A 17,991-nucleotide genomic window follows, 5' to 3' on the forward strand; every position below is an offset into this window, starting at 1 on the left:
TGAGAGTCCTGTGTTAGTTTCCGATGCTTCACTTCAGGTTTACTGTATACCTTGGACCTTCTTATTGACGATGAAACACACAAATTTCATCCGAATTTAATACAAAAGGCACAATGCCGACTTAAGTACAAGAGGACTGACACTCTAACTTTCTTTGATTTGAACCTCTCCTGAGGGTCCAGTTTTAGATTCCGATTCTTCACTTCAGGTTACTGTATACCTTGGACCTTCTTATTGACGATGAAAAACAGAAATTGCATCCGAACTTAATACAAAATGTACAATAACGACTTAAGTACAAGAGGACTGACACTCAAACTTTCTATGATTGAACCTCTACTGTGAGTCCAGTTTTAGATTTCGATGCTACACTTCAGGTTTACTGTATACCATGGACCTTCTTATTGACGATGAAACACAGAAATTGCATCCGAATTTAATACAAAAGGCACAATGCCGACTTAAGTACAAGAGGACTGACACTCTCACTTTCTATGATTTGACCCTCTCCTGTGAGTCCAGTTTTAGATTCCGATGCTTCACTTCAGGTTTACTGTATCCTTTGGACCATCTTATTGACGATGTAACACAGAAATTGCATCCGAATTTAATACAAAGGGCACAATGCCGACTTAAGAACAAGTGGACTGACACTCTCACTCTCTATGATTGGAACCTCTCCTGTGAGTCCATTTGTAGATTCCGATGCTTCACTTCAGGTTTACTGTATCCTTTGGACCTTCTTATTGCCGATGAAACACAGAAATTGCATCCGAATTTTATACAAAAGGCACAATGCCGACTTAAGTACAAGAGGACTGACACTCTCACTTTCTATGATTTGAACCTTACCTGTGTGTCTAGTTTTCGATTCCGATGCTTCACTTCAGGTTTACTGTGTCCCTTGGACCTTCCTATTGACGATGAAACACAGAAATTGCATCCGATTTTAATACAAAGGGCACAATGCGAACTTAAGAACAAGAGGACTGACACTCTAACTTTCTATGCTTGGAACCTCTCTTGTGAGTCCAGTATTGGATTCCGATGCTGCACTTCAGGTTTACAGTATACCTTGGACCTTCTTATTGATGATGAAGCACAGAAATTGCATCCGAATTTAATACAAAAGGCACAATGCCGACTTAAGTACAAGAGGACTGTCACTCTCACTTTCTATGATTTGAACCTCTTCTGAGAGTCCAGTTTTAGATTCCGATGCATCACTTCAGGTTTACGGTATCCCTTGGACCTTCATATTGACGATGAAACACAGAAATTGCATCCGAATATAATACAAAAGCCACAATGCCGACTTAAGTACAAGAGGACTGAAACTGTAACTGTCTATGATTTGAACATCTCCTGTGAGTCCAGTTTTAGTTTCCGATGCTTCACTTCAGGTTTACTGCATACCTTGGACCTTCTTATTGACGATGAAACACAGAAATTGCATCCGAATTTAATAAAAAAGGCACAATGCCGACTTAAGTACAAGAGGACTGATACTCTAACTTTCTTTGATTTGAACCCCTCCTGTGAGTCCAGTTTCAGATTTCGATGCTTCACTTCAGGTTTACTGTATCCCTAGGACTTTCTTATTGACGATGAAACACAGAAATTGCATCCGATTTTAGTACAAAGGGCACAATGCGACTTAAGTGCAAGACAACTGACACTCTCACTTTCTATGATTTGAATCTCGGCTGTGAGTCCAGTTTTAGATTCCGATGCTTCACTTCAGGTTTACTGTATCCCTTGGACCTTCTTATTGGCGATGAAACACAGAAATTGCAACCGAATTTAATACAAAAGGCACAATGCCGACCTCAGTACAAGAGGACTGACACTCTCACTTTCTATGATTTGAACCTCTCCTGTGAGTCCAGTTTTAGATTCCGATGCTTCACTTCAGAATTACTGTATACGTTGGACCTTCTTATTGACGATTAAACACAGAAATTGCATCCGAATTTAATACAAAATGCACAATGCCGACTTAAGTACAAGAGGACTGACACTCTAACTTTCTATGATTGAACCTCTACAGTGAGTCCAGTTTTAGATTTAGATGCTACACTTCAGGTTTACTGTATAACATGGACCTTCTTATTGACGATGAAACACAGAAATTGCATCCGAATTTAATACAAAAGGCACAATGCCGACTTAAGTACAAGAGGACTGACACTCTCACTTTCTAAGATTTGACCCTCTCCTGTGAGTCCAGTTTTAGATTCCGATTCTTCACTTCAGGTTTACTGTATCCTTTGGACCTTCTTATTGACGATGTAACACAGAAATTGCATCCGAATTTAGTACAAAGGCCACAATGCCGACTTAAGTACAAGAGGACTGACACTCTCACTTTCTATGATTGGAACCTCTCCTGTGAGTCCAGTTTTAGATTCCGATGCTTCACTTCAGGTTTACTGTATCCCTTGGACCTTCCTATTGACGATGAAACACAGAAATTGCATCCGAATTTAATACAAAAGGCACAATGCCGACATAAGTACAAGTAGACTGACACTCTCACTTTCTATGATTTGAACCGCTCCTGTGAGTCCAGTTTTAGATTCCGATGCTTCACTTCAGGTTTACTGTATCCCTTGGACCTTCTTATTGACGATGATACACAGAAATTCCATCCAAATATAACACAAAAGGCACAATGCCGACTTAAGTACAAGAGGACTGACACTCTCACTTTCTATGATTTAAAGATCTCCTGTGAGTCCAGTTTTAGATTCCGATGCGTAACTTCAGGTTTACTGTATCCCTTGGACCTTCTTATTGACGATGAAACACAGAAATTGCATCCGAGTTTTATACAAAAGGCACAATGCCGACTTAAGTACAAGAGGACTGACACTCTTACTTTCTATGATTTGATCCTTACCTGTGTGTCTAGTTTTCGATTCCGATGCTTCGCTTCAGGTTTACTGTGTCCCTTGGACCTTCTTATTGACGATGAAACACAGAAATTGCATCCGAATTAAATACAAAAGGCACAATGCTGACTTAAGTACAAGAGGACTGACACTCTCACTTTCTATGATTTGACCCTCTCCTGTGAGTCCAGTTTTAGATTCCGATGCTTCACGTCAGGTTTACTGTATCCTTTGGACCTTCTTATTGCCGATGAAACACAGAAATTGCTTCCGAATTTTATACAAAAGGCACAATGCCGACTTAAGTACAAGAGGACTGACACTCTCACTTTCTATGATTTGACCCTCTCCTGTGAGTCCAGTTTTAGATTCCGATGCTTCACTTCAGGTTTACTGTATCCTTTGGACCTTCTTATTGCCGATGAAACACAGAAATTGCTTCCGAATTTTATACAAAAGGCACAATGCCGACTTAAGTACAAGAGGACTGACACTCTCACTTTCTATGATTTGACCCTCTCCTGTGAGTCCAGTTTTAGATTCCGATGCTTCACTTCAGGTTTACTGTATCCTTTGGACCTTCTTATTGCCGATGAAACACAGAAATTGCTTCCGAATTTTATACAAAAGGCACAATGCCGACTTAAGTACAAGAGGACTGACACTCTCACTTTCTATGATTTGACCCTCTCCTGTGAGTCCAGTTTTAGATTCCGATGCTTCACTTCAGGTTTACTATATCCTTTGGACCTTCTTATTGCCGATGAAACACAGAAATTGCTTCCGAATTTTATACAAAAGGCACAATGCCGACATAAGTACAAGAGGACTGACACTCTCACTTTCTATGATTTGAACCTTACCTGTGTGTCTAGTTTTCGATTCCGATGCTTCACTTCAGGTTTACTGTGTCCCTTGGACCTTCCTATTGACGATGAAACACAGAAATTGCATCCGATTTTAATACAAAGGGCACAATGCGAACTTAAGAACAAGAGGGCTGACACTCTAACTTTCTATGCTTGGAACCTCTCTTGTGAGTCCAGTATTGGATTCCGATGCTGCACTTCAGGTTTACAGTATACCTTGGACCTTCTTATTGATGATGAAACACAGAAATTGCATCCGAATTTAATACAAAAGGCACAATGCCGACTTAAGTACAAGAGGACTGACACTCTCACTTTCTATGATTTGAACCTCTTCTGAGAGTCCAGTTTTAGATTCCGATGCATCACTTCAGTTTTACGGTATCCCTTGGACCTTCATATTGACGATGAAACACAGAAATTGCATCCGAATATAATACAAAAGCCACAAAGCCGACTTAAGTACAAGAGGACTGACACTCTAACTGTCTATGATTTGAACATCTCCTGTGAGTCCAGTTTTAGTTTCCGATGCTTCACTTCAGGTTTACTGCATACCTTGGACCTTCTTATTGACGATGAAACACAGAAATTGCATCCGAATTTAATACAAAAGGCACAATGCCGACTTAAGTACGAGAGGACTGACACTCTAATTTTCTACGATTTGAACCTCCCCTGTGAGTCCAGTTTTAGATTTCGATGCTTCACTTCAGGTTTGCTGTATCCCTTTGACCTTATTATTGACAATGAAACACAGAAATTGCATCCGAATTTAATAAAAAAGGCACAATGCCGACTTAAGTACAAGAGGACTGATACTCTAACTTTCTTTGATTTGAACCTCTCCTGTGAGTCCAGTTTTAGATTTCGATGCTTCACTTCAGGTTTACTGTATCCCTAGGACTTTCGTATTGATGATGAAACACAGAAATTGCATCCGATTTTAATACAAAGGGCACAATGCGACTTAAGTGCAAGACGACTGACACTCTCACTTTCTATGATTTGAATCTCGGCTGTGAGTCCAGTTTTAGATTCCGATGCTTCACTTCAGGTTTACTGTATCCCTTGGACCTTTTTATTGGCGATGAAACACAGAAATTGCAACCGAATTTAATACAAAAGGCACAATGCCGACCTCAGTACAAGAGGACTGACACTCTCACTTTCTATGATTTGAAGATCTCCTGTGATTCCAGTTTTAGATTCCGATGCGTCACTTCACGTTTACTGTATCCCTTGGACCTTCTGATTGACGATGAAACACAGAAATTGCATCCGGATTTAATACAAAAGGCAAAATGCCGATTTAAGTACAAGAGGACTGTCACTCTCACTCTCTATGATTTGAACCCCTCCTGTGAGTCCAGTTTTAGATTCCGATGCTTCACTTCAGGTTTACTGTATACCTTGGACCTTCCTATTGACGATGAAACACAGAAATTGCATCCGAATTTAATACAAAAGGTAAAATGCCGACTTAAGTACAAGTGGACTGACCCTCTACCTATCTGTGATTTGAACTTCCCCTGTGAGTCCAGTTTTAGATTCCGATGCCTCACTTCAGGTTTACTGTATACCTTGGTCCTTCTTATTGACGATGAAACACAGATATTGCATCCGAATTTAATACAAGAGGCACAATGCCGACTTCAGTACAAGAGGACTGACACTCTAACTCTCTATGATTTGAACCTCTCCTGTGAGTCCAGTTTTAGATTCCGATGCTTTACTTCAGGTTTACTGTATCCCTTGGACCTTCTGATTGACGATGAAACACAGAAATTGCATCCGGATTTAATACAAAAGGCAAAATGCCGATTTAAGTACAAGAGGACTGTCACTCTCACTCTCTATGATTTGAACCTCTCCTGTGAGTCCAGTTTTAGATTCCGATGCTTCACTTCAGGTTTACTTTATACCTTGGACCTCCTTATTGACGATGAAACACAGAAATTGCATCCGAATTTAATACAAAAGTCACAATGCCGACTTAAGTACATGAGGACTGACACTCTAATTTTCTATGATTTGAACCTCTCCTGTGAGTCCAGTTTTAGATTTCGATGATTCACTTCAGGTTTGCTGTATCCCTTGGACCCCCGTATTGACGATGAAACACAGAAATTGCATCCGAATTTAATACAAAAGGCACAATGCCGACTTTAGTACAAGAGGACTGACACTCTAACTTTCTATGATTTGAACCTCTCCTGTGAGTCCAGTTTTAGATTTCGATGCTTCACTTCAGGTTTACTGTATCCCTTGGACCTTCTTATCGACGATGAAACACAGAAATTGCATCCGAATTTAATACAAAGGGCACAATTCCGACTTAAGTACAAGACGACTGACACTCTCACTTGCTATGATTTGAATTTCTCCTGTGAGTCCAGTTTTAGATTCCGATGCTTCACTTCAGGTTTACTGTATCCCTTGGACCTTCTTATTGGCGATGAAACACAGAAATTGCAACCGACATTAATACAAAAGGCACAATGCCGACTTAAGTACAAGAGGACTAACACTCTCACTTTCTACGATTTGAACCTCTTCTGTGGTCCAGTTTTAGATTCCGATGGTTCACTTCAGGTTTATTGTATCCCTTGGACCTTCATATTGACAATGAAACACAGAAATTGCATCCGAATATAATAAAAAAGCCACAATGCCGACTTAAGTACAAGAGGACTGACACTCTAACTTTCTATGATTTGAACCACTCCTGTGAGTCCTGTGTTAGTTTCCGATGCTTCACTTCAGGTTTACTGTATACCTTGGACCTTCTTATTGACGATGAAACACACAAATTTCATCCGAATTTAATACAAAAGGCACAATGCCGACTTAAGTACAAGAGGACTGACACTCTAACTTTCTATGATTTGAACCTCTCCTGAGGGTCCAGTTTTAGATTCCGATTCTTCACTTCAGGTTACTGTATACCCTGGACCTTCTTATTGACGATGAAAAACAGAAATTGCATCCGAATTTAATACAAAATGTACAATAACGACTTAAGTACAAGAGGACTGACACTCAAACTTTCTATGATTGAACCTCTACTGTGAGTCCAGTTTTAGATTTCGATGCTACACTTCAGGTTAATGTATACCATGGACCTTCTTATTGACGATGAAACACAGAAATTGCATCCGAATTTAATACAAAAGGCACAATGCCGACTTAAGTACAAGAGGACTGACACTCTCACTTTCTATGATTTGACCCTCTCCTGTGAGTCCAGTTTTAGATTCCGATGCTTCACTTCAGGTTTACTGTATCCTTTGGACCATCTTATTGACGATGTAACACAGAAATTGCATCCGAATTTAATACAAAGGGCACAATGCCGACTTAAGAACAAGTGGACTGACACTCTCACTTTCTATGATTGGAACCTCTCCTGTGAGTCCATTTGTAGATTCCGATGCTTCACTTCAGGTTTACTGTATCCCTTTGGCCTTCCTATTGACGATGAAACACAGAAATTGCATCCGAATTTAATACAAAAGGCACAATGCCGACATAAGTACAAGAGGACTGACACTCTCACTTTCTATGATTTGAACCGCTCCTGTGAGTCCAGTTTTAGATTCCGATGCTTCACTTCAGGTTTACTGTATCCCTTGGACCTTCTTATTGACGATGATACACAGAAATTGCATCCAAATATAACACAAAAGGCACAATGCCGACTTAAGTACAAGAGGACTGACACTCTCACTTTCTATGATTTAAAGATCTCCTGTGAGTCCAGTTTTAGATTCCGATGCGTAACTTCAGGTTTACTGTATCCCTTGGACCTTCTTATTGACGATGAAACACAGAAATTGCATTCGAATTTTATACAAAAGGCACAATGCCGACTTAAGAACAAGTGGACTGACACTCTCACTTTCTATGATTGGAACCTCTCCTGTGAGTCCATTTGTAGATTCCGATGCTTCACTTCAGGTTTACTGTATCCCTTTGGCCTTCCTATTGACGATGAAACACAGAAATTGCATCCGAATTTAATACAAAAGGCACAATGCCGACATAAGTACAAGAGGACTGACACTCTAACTCTCTATGATTTGAACCTCTCCTGTGAGTCCAGTTTTAGATTCAGATGCTTTACTTCAGGTTTACTGTATCCCTTGGACCCTCTGATTGACGATGAAACACAGAAATTGCATCCGAATTTAATACAAAATGCACAATGCCGACTTAAGTACAAGTGGTCTGACACTCTAACGTTCTATGATTGAACATCTACTGTGAGTCCAGTTTTAGATTTCGATGCTACACTTCAGGTTTACTGTATACCATGGACCTTCTTATTGGCGATGAAACACAGAAATTGCATCCGAATTTAATACAAAAGGCACAATGCCGACTTAAGTACAAGAGGACTGACACTCTCACTTTCTATGATTTGACCCTCTCCTGTGAGTCCAGTTTTAGATTCCGATGCTTCACTTCAGGTTTACTGTATCCTTTGGACCTTCTTATTGCCGATGAAACACAGAAATTGCATCCGAATTTTATACAAAAGGCACAATGCCGACTTAAGTACAAGAGGACTGACACTCTCACTTTCTATGATTTGAACCTTACCTGTGTGTCTAGTTTTCGATTCCGATGCTTCACATCAGGTTTACTGTGTCCCTTGGACCTTCCTATTGACGATGAAACACAGAAATTGCATCCGATTTTAATACAAAGGGCACAATGCGAACTTAAGAACAAGAGGACTGACACTCTAACTTTCTATGCTTGGAACCTCTCTTGTGAGTCCAGTATTGGATTCCGATGCTGCACTTCAGGTTTACAGTATACCTTGGACCTTCTTATTGATGATGAAACACAGAAATTGCATCCGAATTTAATACAAAAGGCACAATGCCGACTTAAGTACAAGAGGACTGTCACTCTGACTTTCTATGATTTGAACCTCTTCTGAGAGTCCAGTTTTAGATTCCGATGCATCACTTCAGGTTTACGGTATCCCTTGGACCTTCATATTGACGATGAAACACAGAAATTGCATCCGAATATAATACAAAAGCCACAATGCCGACTTAAGTACAAGAGGACTGAAACTGTAACTGTCTATGATTTGAACATCTCCTGTGAGTCCAGTTTTAGTTTCCGATGCTTCACTTCAGGTTTACTGCATACCTTGGACCTTCTTATTGACGATGAAACACAGAAATTGCATCCGAATTTAATAAAAAAGGCACAATGCCGACTTAAGTACAAGAGGACTGATACTCTAACTTTCTTTGATTTGAACCTCTCCTGTGAGTCCAGTTTCAGATTTCGATGCTTCACTTCAGGTTTGCTGTATCCCTAGGACTTTCTTATTGACGATGAAACACAGAAATTGCATCCGATTTTAGTACAAAGGGCACAATGCGACTTAAGTGCAAGACAACTGACACTCTCACTTTCTATGATTTGAATCTCGGCTGTGAGTCCAGTTTTAGATTCCGATGCTTCACTTCAGGTTTACTGTATCCCTTGGACCTTCTTATTGGCGATGAAACACAGAAATTGCAACCGAATTTAATACAAAAGGCACAATGCCGACCTCAGTACAAGAGGACTGACACTCTCACTTTCTATGATTTGAACCTCTCCTGTGAGTCCAGTTTTAGATTCCGATGCTTCACTTCAGAATTACTGTATACGTTGGACCTTCTTATTGACGATGAAACACAGAAATTGCATCCGAATTTAATACAAAATGCACAATGCCGACTTAAGTACAAGAGGACTGACACTCTAACTTTCCTTGATTGAACCTCTACTGTGAGTCCAGTTTTAGATTTCGATGCTACACTTCAGGTTTACTGTATAACATGGACCTTCTTATTGACGATGAAACACAGAAATTGCATCCGAATTTAATACAAAAGGCACAATGCCGACTTAAGTACAAGAGGACTGACACTCTCACTTTCTAAGATTTGACCCTCTCCTGTGAGTCCAGTTTTAGATTCCGATGCTTCACTTCAGGTTTATTGTATCCTTTGGACCTTCTTATTGACGATGTAACACAGAAATTGCATCCGAATTTAGTACAAAGGCCACAATGCCGACTTAAGTACAAGAGGACTGACACTCTCACTTTCTATGATTGGAACCTCTCCTGTGAGTCCAGTTTTAGACTCCGATGCTTCACTTCAGGTTTACTGTATCCCTTGGACCTTCCTATTGACGATGAAACACAGAAATTGCATCCGAATTTAATACAAAAGGCACAATGCCGACATAAGTACAAGAAGACTGACACTCTCACTTTCTATGATTTGAACCGCTCCTGTGAGTCCAGTTTTAGATTCCGATGCTTCACTTCAGGTTTACTGTATCCCTTGGACCTTCTTATTGACGATGATACACAGAAATTCCATCCAAATATAACACAAAAGGCACAATGCCGACTTAAGTACAAGAGGACTGACACTCTCACTTTCTATGATTTAAAGATCTCCTGTGAGTCCAGTTTTAGATTCCGATGCGTAACTTCAGGTTTACTGTATCCCTTGGACCTTCTTATTGACGATGAAACACAGAAATTGCATCCGAGTTTTATACAAAAGGCACAATGCCGACTTAAGTACAAGAGGACTGACACTCTTACTTTCTATGATTTGATCCTTACCTGTGTGTCTAGTTTTCGATTCCGATGCTTCGCTTCAGGTTTACTGTGTCCCTTGGACCTTCTTATTGACGATGAAACACAGAAATTGCATCCGAATTAAATACAAAAGGCACAATGCTGACTTAAGTACAAGAGGACTGACACTCTCACTTTCTATGATTTGACCCTCTCCTGTGAGTCCAGTTTTAGATTCCGATGCTTCACTTCAGGTTTACTGTATCCTTTGGACCTTCTTATTGCCGATGAAACACAGAAATTGCTTCCGAATTTTATACAAAAGGCACAATGCCGACTTAAGTACAAGAGGACTGACACTCTCACTTTCTATGATTGAACCCTCTCCTGTGAGTCCAGTTTTAGATTCCGATGCTTCACTTCAGGTTTACTGTATCCTTTGCACCTTCTTATTGCCGATGAAACACAGAAATTGCATCCGAATTTTATACAAAAGGCACAATGCCGACTTAAGTACAAGAGAACTGACACTCTCACTTTCTATGATTTGAACCTTACCTGTGTGTCTAGTTTTCGATTCCGATGCTTCACTTCAGGTTTACTGTGTCCCTTGGACCTTCCTATTGACGATGAAACACAGAAATTGCATCCGATTTTAATACAAAGGGCACAATGCGAACTTAAGAACAAGAGGGCTGACACTCTAACTTTCTATGCTTGGAACCTCTCTTGTGAGTCCAGTATTGGATTCCGATGCTGCACTTCAGGTTTACAGTATACCTTGGACCTTCTTATTGATGATGAAACACAGAAATAGCATCCGAATTTAATACAAAAGGCACAATGCCGACTTAAGTACAAGAGGACTGACACTCACACTTTCTATGATTTGAACCTCTTCTGAGAGTCCAGTTTTAGATTCCGATGCATCACTTCAGTTTTACGGTATCCCTTGGACCTTCATATTGACGATGAAACACAGAAATTGCATCCGAATATAATACAAAAGCCACAATGCCGACTTAAGTACAAGAGGACTGACACTCTAACTGTCTATGATTTGAACATCTCCTGTGAGTCCAGTTTTAGTTTCCGATGCTTCACTTCAGGTTTACTGCATACCTTGGACCTTCTTATTGACGATGACACACAGAAATTGCATCCGAATTTAATACAAAAGGCACAATGCCGACTTAAGTACGAGAGGACTGACACTCTAATTTTCTACGATTTGAACCTCCCCTGTGAGTCCAGTTTTAGATTTCGATGCTTCACTTCAGGTTTGCTGTATCCCTTTGACCTTATTATTGACAATGAAACACAGAAATTGCATCCGAATTTAATAAAAAAGGCACAATGCCGACTTAAGTACAAGAGGACTGATACTCTAACTTTCTTTGATTTGAACCTCTCCTGTGAGTATAGTTTTAGATTTCGATGCTTCACTTCAGGTTTACTGTATCCCTAGGACTTTCGTATTGATGATGAAACACAGAAATTGCATCCGATTTTAATACAAAGGGCACAATGCGACTTAAGTGCAAGACGACTGACACTCTCACTTTCTATGATTTGAATCTCGGCTGTGAGTCCAGTTTTAGATTCCGATGCTTCACTTCAGGTTTACTGTATCCCTTGGACCTTTTTATTGGCGATGAAACACAGAAATTGCAACCGAATTTAATACAAAAGGCACAATGCCGACCTCAGTACAAGAGGACTGACACTCTCACTTTCTATGATTTGAAGATCTCCTGTGATTCCAGTTTTAGATTCCGATGCGTCACTTCACGTTTACTGTATCCCTTGGACCTTCTGATTGACGATGAAACACAGAAATTGCATCCGGATTTAATACAAAAGGCAAAATGCCGATTTAAGTACAAGAGGACTGTCACTCTCACTCTCTATGATTTGAACCCCTCCTGTGAGTCCAGTTTTAGATTCCGAAGCTTCACTTCAGGTTTACTGTATACCTTGGACCTTCCTATTGACGATGAAACACAGAAATTGCATCCGAATTTAATACAAAAGGTAAAATGCCGACTTAAGTACAAGTGGACTGACCCTCTACCTATCTGTGATTTGAACTTCCCCTGTGAGTCCAGTTTTAGATTCCGATGCCTCACTTCAGGTTTACTGTATACCTTGGTCCTTCTTATTGACGATGAAACACAGATATTGCATCCGAATTTAATACAAGAGGCACAATGCCGACTTCAGTACAAGAGGACTGACACTCTAACTCTCTATGATTTGAACCTCTCCTGTGAGTCCAGTTTTAGATTCCGATGCTTTACTTCAGGTTTACTGTATCCCTTGGACCTTCTGATTGACGATGAAACACAGAAATTGCATCCGGATTTAATACAAAAGGCAAAATGCCGATTTAAGTACAAGAGGACTGTCACTCTCACTCTCTATGATTTGAACCTCTCCTGTGAGTCCAGTTTTAGATTCCGATGCTTCACTTCAGGTTTACTGTATACCTTGGACCTTCTTATTGACGATGAAACACAGAAATTGCATCCGAATTTAATACAAAAGTCACAATGCCGACTTAAGTACAAGAGGACTGACACTCTAATTTTCTATGATTTGAACCTCTCCTGTGAGTCCAGTTTTAGATTTCGATGCTTCACTTCAGGTTTGCTGTATCCCTTGGACCCTCGTATTGACGATGAAACACAGAAATTGCATCCGAATTTAATACAAAAGGCACAATGCCGACTTAAGTACAAGAGGACTGACACTCTAACTTTCTATGATTTGAACCTCTCCTGTGAGTCCAGTTTTAGATTTCGATGCTTCACTTCAGGTTTACTGTATCCCTTGGACCTTCTTATTGACGATGAAACACAGAAATTGCATCCGAATTTAATACAAAGGGCAGAATTCCGACTTAAGTACAAGACGACTGACACTCTCACTTGCTATGATTTGAATTTCTCCTGTGAGTCCAGTTTTAGATTCCGATGCTTCACTTCAGGTTTACTGTATCCCTTGGACCTTCTTATTGGCGATGAAACACAGAAATTGGAACCGACTTTAATACAAAAGGCACAATGCCGACTTAAGTACAAGAGGACTAACACTCTCACTTTCTATGATTTGAACCTCTTCTGTGAGTCCAGTTTTAGATTCCGATGCTTCACTTCAGGTTTACTGTATCCCTTGGACCTTCATATTGACGATGAAACACAGAAATTGCATCCGAATATAATACAAAAGCCACAATGCCGACTTAAGTACAAGAGGACTGACACTCTACCTTTCTATGATTTGAATCTCTCCTGAGGGTCCAGTTTTAGATTCCGATTCTTCACTTGAGGTTACTGTATACGTTGGACCTTCTTATTGACGATGAAAAACAGAAATTGCATCCGAATTTAATACAAAATGCACAATGCCGACTTAAGTACAAGAGGACTGACACTCTAACTTTCTATGATTGAACCTCTACTGTGAGTCCAGTTTTAGATTTCCATGCTACACTTCAGGTTTACTGTATACCATGGACCTTCTTATTGACGATGAAACACAGAAATTGCATCTGAATTTAATAAAAAAGGCACAATGCCGACTTAAGTACAAGAGGACTGACACTCTCACTTTCTATGATTTGACCGTCTCCTGTGAGTCCAGTTTTAGATTCCGATGCTTCACTTCAGGTTTACTGTATCCTTTGGACCATCTTATTGACGATGTAACACAGAAATTGCATCGAATTTAATACAAAGGGCACAATGCCGACTTAAGTACAAGAGGACTGACACTCTCACTTTCTATGATTGGAACATCTCCTGTGAGTCCAGTTTTATATTACGATGCTTCACTTCAGGTTTACTGTATCCCTTGGACCTTCTTATTGACGATGAAACACAGAAATTGCATCCGAATTTAATACAAAAGGCACAATGCCGACATAAGTACAAGAGGATTGACACTCTCACTTTCTATGATTTGAACCGCTCCTGTGAGTCCAGTTTTAGATTCCGATGCTTCACTCAGGTTTACTGTATCCCTTGGACCTTCTTATTTACGATGATACACAGAAATTGCATCCAAATATAACACAAAAGGCACAATGCCGACTTAAGTACAAGAGGACTGACACTCTCACTCTCTATGATTTAAAGATCTCCTGTGAGTCCAGTTTTAGATTCCGATGCGTAACTTCAGGTTTACTGTGTCCTTTGGACCATCTTATTGACGATGAAACACAGAAATTGCATCCGAATTTAATACCAAAGACACAATGCGAACTTAAGTACAAGAGTACTGACACTCTAAATCTCTATGATTTGAACCTCTCCTGTGAGTCCAGTTTTAGATTCCGATGCTTTACGTCAGGTTTACTGTATCCCTTGGACCCTCTGATTGAGGATGAAACACAGAAATTGCATCCGGATTTAATACAAAAGGCACAATGCCGACTTAAGTACAACAGGACTGTCACTCTCACACTCTATGATTTGAACCTCTCCTGTGAGTCCAGTTTTAGATTCCGATGCTTCACTTCAGGTTTACTGTATACCTTGGACCTTCTTATTGACGATGAAACACAGAAATTGCATCCGAATTTAATACAAAAGGCACAATGCCGACTTAAGTACAATAGGACTGACATTCTAACTTTCTATGATTTGAACCTCTCCTGTGAGTCCAGTTTTAGATTTCGATGCTTCACTTCAGGTTTAGTGTATTCCTTGGACCTTCTTTTTGACGATGAAACACAGAAATTGCATCCGAATTTAATACAAAGGGCACAATTCCGACTTCAGTACAAGACGACTGACACTCTCACTTGCTATGATTTGAATCTCACCTGTGAGTCCAGTTTCAGATTCCGACGCTTCACTTCAGGTTTACTGTATCCCATGGACCTTCTTACTGGCGATGAAACACAGAAATTGCAACCGAATTTAATACAAAAGGCACAATGCCGACTTAAGTTCAAGAGGACTAACACTCTCACTTTCTATGATTTGAAACTCTACTGTGAGTCCAGTTTTAGATTTCGATGCAACACTTCAGGTTTACTGTATACCATGGACCTTCTTATTGACGATGAAACACAGAAATTGCATCCGAATTTAATACAAAAGGCACAATGCCGACTTAAGTACAAGAGGACTGACACTCTCACTTTCTATGATTTGACCCTCTCCTGTGAGTCCAGTGTTAGATTCCGATGCTTCACTTCAGGTTTACTGTATACTTTGGACCTTCTTATTGTCGATGAAACACAGAAAATGCAGCCGAATTTAATACAAAAGTTATAATGCCGACTTAAGTACAAGAGGACTGACCCTCTACCTATCTGTGATTTGAACTTCCCCTGTGAGTCCAGTTTTAGATTCCGATGCCTCACTTCAGGTTTACTGTATACCTTGGACCTTCTTATTGACGATGAAACACAGAAATTGCATCCGAATTTAATACAAGAGGCACAATGCCGACTTCAGTACAAGAGGACTGACACTCTAACTCTCTATGATTTGAACCTCTCCTGTGAGTCCAGTTTTAGATTCCGATGCTTTACTTCAGGTTTACTGTACCCCTTGGACCTTCTGATTGACGGTGAAACACAGAAATTGCATCCGGATTTAATACAAAAGGCAAAATGCCGATTTAAGTACAAGAGGACTGTCACTCTCACTCTCTATGATTTGAACCCCTCCTGTGAGTCCAGTTTTAGATTCCGATGCTTCACTTCAGGTTTACTGTATACCTTGGACCTTCTTACTGACGATGAAACACAGAAATTGCATCCGAATTTAATACAAAACTCACAATGCCGACTTAAGTACATGAGGACTGACACTCTAATTTTCTATGATTTGAACCCCTCCTGTGAGTCCAGTTTTAGATTTCGATGCTTCACTTCAGGTTTGCTGTATCCCTTGCCCCCCGTATTGACGATGAAACACAGAAATTGCATCCGAATTTAATACAAAAGGCACAATGCCGACTTTAGTACAAGAGGACTGACACTCTAACTTTCTATGATTTGAACCTCTCCTGTGAGTCCAGTTTTAGATTTCGATGCTTCACTTCAGGTTTACTGTATCCCTTGGACCTTCTTATTGACGATGAAACACAGAAATTGCATCCGAATTTAATACAAAGGGCACAATTCCGACTTAAGTACAAGACGACTGACACTCTCACTTGCTATGATTTGAAATTCTCCTGTGAGTCCAGTTTTAGATTCCGATGCTTCACTTCAGGTTTACTGTATCCCTTGGACCTTCTTATTGGCGATGAAACACAGAAATTGCAACCGACTTTAATACAAAAGGCACAATGCCGACTTAAGTACAAGAGGACTAACACTCTCACTTTCTACGATTTGAACCTCTTCTGTGGTCCAGTTTTAGATTCCGATGCTTCACTTCAGGTTTACTGTATCCCTTGGACCTTCATATTGACGATGAAACACAGAAATTGCATCCGAATATAATAAAAAAGCCACAATGCCGACTTAAGTACAAGAGGACTGACACTCTAACTTTCTATGATTTGAACCACTCCTGTGAGTCCTGTGTTAGTTTCCGATGCTTCACTTCAGGTTTACTGTATACCTTGGACCTTCTTATTGACGATGAAACACACAAATTTCATCCGAATTTAATACAAAAGGCACAATGCCGACTTAAGTACAAGAGGACTGACACTCTAACTTTCTATGATTTGAACCTCTCCTGAGGGTCCAGTTTTAGATTCCGATTCTTCACTTCAGGTTACTGTATACCTTGGACCTTCTTATTGACGATGAAAAACAGAAATTGCATCCGAATTTAATACAAAATGTACAATAACGACTTAAGTACAAGAGGACTGACACTCAAACTTTCTATGATTGAACCTCTACTGTGAGTCCAGTTTTAGATTTCGATGCTACACTTCAGGTTTACTGTATACCATGGACCTTCTTATTGACGATGAAACACAGAAATTGCATCCGAATTTAATACAAAAGGCACAATGCCGACTTAAGTACAAGAGGACTGACACTCTCACTTTCTATGATTTGACCCTCTCCTGTGAGTCCAGTTTTAGATTCCGATGCTTCACTTCAGGTTTACTGTATCCTTTGGACCATCTTATTGACGATGTAACACAGAAATTGCATCCGAATTTAATACAAAGGGCACAATGCCGACTTAAGTACAAGAGGACTGACACTCTCACTTTCTATGACTGGAACCTCTCCTATGAGTCCAGTTTTAGATTACGATGCTTCACTTCAGGTTCACTGTATCCCTTGGACCTTCTTATTGACGATGAAACACAGAAATTGCATCCGAATTTAATACAAAAGGCACAATGCCGACATAAGTTTAAGAGGATTGACACTCTCACTTTCTATGATTTGAACCGCTCCTGTGAGTCCAGTTTTAGATTCTGATGCTTCACTTCAGGTTTACTGTATCCCTTGGACCTACTTATTGACGATGATACACAGAAATTGCATCTAAATACAACACAAAAGGCACAATGCCGACTTAAGTACAAGAGGACTGACACTCTCACTTTCTATGATTTAAAGATCTCCTGTGAGTCCAGTTTTAGATTCCGATGCGTAACTTCAGGTTTACTGTATCCCTTGGAA

The sequence above is a fragment of the Schistocerca americana genome, chromosome 10 (genome assembly GCF_021461395.2).
Source record: "Schistocerca americana isolate TAMUIC-IGC-003095 chromosome 10, iqSchAmer2.1, whole genome shotgun sequence".
NCBI lineage: Eukaryota > Metazoa > Arthropoda > Insecta > Orthoptera > Acrididae > Schistocerca > Schistocerca americana.